Source organism: Bos indicus, chromosome 5, assembly GCF_029378745.1.
Source record: "Bos indicus isolate NIAB-ARS_2022 breed Sahiwal x Tharparkar chromosome 5, NIAB-ARS_B.indTharparkar_mat_pri_1.0, whole genome shotgun sequence".
Taxonomy (NCBI): Eukaryota; Metazoa; Chordata; class Mammalia; order Artiodactyla; family Bovidae; genus Bos; species Bos indicus.
In genome coordinates this window covers 35,466,504-35,468,878 of record NC_091764.1, presented here as the reverse complement: position 1 = coordinate 35,468,878, position 2,375 = coordinate 35,466,504, and positions in this window count along the sequence as shown.

Here is a 2,375-nt window from a genome sequence, read left to right as displayed (position 1 = left end):
GTGTCCATGCTCTAAATATCAAGTTCTATAGTTATGTTATTTTACATGGCAAAGGGGACTCACAGATGTGATTAAGGTTAAGGATCTTGAGATGAGGAAATTTTCCTGGATTATCCCAAGGGGGTATGAACCCCCTTGGGGTAAGCTCAGTGAGACTCTTAGACTTCTGGCCTCCAGAACTGTTAAGATAGCAAATTTGTGTTATATTAAGCCAATAAGTTTGTGGTAGTTTGTTACAGTAGCAATAGGAAATCAATATGCATCCTTTCTCATGTAATTTTAAAACTCTGTGTATGGTTAGGCCACTCAAGATAGCTGTTCTCTTGCTCTCTGTACACCCTCTGCTCAACCAGTGCCTGCTTTACCAAAACCCTACTCACATGACAGACCTGCCTACATACTTGTCCCTGATCTAGCTAGTGACTGCCCTTATCAAAGGAGTGATGAGGGCTGTGCCCCTCCGTTAGTTTCCCTAGTAACCAGCCAGTCAACCTGATGGCAGATTCCCCTATAGCTGGTAATCTCTCCTCCCCTGGGAGCAAACACTGCTGTCATGTCTGCTGCACACAGGGTGGGGGGAGGGGTTGTCGCTGCAGGACCTTGTTTCCAACATGTAAGCTCCCCTTGTCCATCAAACCATTGGTGTCTCTGTCACCTGTCTCCAGCCTCCTCCTCCAGCCTTGAAGCTAGACAAGTACAGGCCTTGCAGGACTGTGTGCTCCAGTGCAACACTTAGAGAAATAAATTCTGTTCTAACTTTCACTCAGCCTCACCTTCTGGGTCCCCTCTCCCTTCACTTTGCCGTCAGTCTTTGTTGTCTCAGGTCTGCTGCTGCTGCTGCTAAGTCGCTTTAGTCGTGTCCGACTCTGTGCGACCCTATAGATGGCAGCCCACCGCCACTACCTTTTCTCTAATGTTCTATCACACACATGTTAAGCATGGACTATTACCTCTTTGATGTTGATATCAAATATCACATCTTTTATCTATCCCTCATCAGTGGTATATGCTGCTGCTGCTGCTGCTGCTAAGGCACTTCAGTCGTGTCCGACTCTGTGCAACCCCATAGATGGCAGCCCACCAGGCTCCCCAATCCCTGGGATTCTCCAGGCAAGAACACTGGAGTGGGTTGCCATTTCCTTCTCCAATGCATGAAAGTGAAAAGTGAAAGTGAAGTCGCTCAGTCGTATCCGACTCTTAGCGACCCCATGGACTGCAGCCCACCAAAAGGCTCCTCCGTCCATGGGATTTTCCAGGCAAGAGTGCTGGAGTGGGGTGCCATTGCCTTCTCTGGCATATGTGCAGATATTAACTATACAGAAAAAAAATATCATCATAGACTTTAACTAAAAGATAATATATTGTACCTTACATGTGTGTGCCCAGTTGCTCAGTCATGTCCAACTCTTTGTGACCCCATGGACTGTAGCCCACCAGGCTCCTCTGTGTGTGGAAATTTCCAGGCAAGAGTACTGGAGTGGGTTGCCATTTCCTTCTCCAAGGTATCTTCCCCACCCAGGGATTGAACCCACATCTCCTGAGTTGGTGGCAGATTCTTTACCATTGGAACTACCTGGGAAGCCCAGTACCTTAAATATGTAAATAACCATAATAAATTGAAATCTAGTTGATTTGCAAAGACCTTAACTAAGACTATTTAATTGACTAGCTCTACCAGACTTCAGGCAATAAAGCCTCCAGATTGGGCCCTTGGACACATGCTTTGGTATGACTGGCTTTTCCACCTGGGTCTGATGAAAAAGTGAAAGTGTTAGTTACTCAGTCATGTCTGACCACATGGACTGTAGCCTTCCAGGCTCCTCTGTCCATGGAATTCTCCAAACAAAATTATTGGTAGCCATTCCATTCTCCAGGGGATCTTCCTGGCCCAGGTCTCCTGCATTGCAGGCAGATTCCTTACCATCAGAGCCATTAGGGAATCTCCCACCTGGGTCTGGGAGATGTCAGCTTGGCCATTCACTACAAGAAACCTACATGGAAAAGATCCATTCTGGCCTCAGGCCTAAAACCACATTTTCTCATTTTAGATTTACCATAAAACCCTGTACTTGGGAAATTATTGATTTGTCATTATAAAAGATGAAACCTTGATTCTACCAGTACATGAATAAAAGAAATAAAAATTCTATCCAGCTTGTGCATATATCATACTGGATGTAATTAATTGTATGGGTATCTGTCTATCCTTTAAACTGAACCACGAGTTCCCTGAATGCCCTGTTCAATGCTGTATTCTCAGCACCCAACGTAGTCCATATCACTGTGAGAAGACTCAGTAAATCTTGGATAATTAATTATTAATTTATTTATGAAACAATAGGGCAGATGAGGGGTAAGTCAATTTTGTAAGTTTG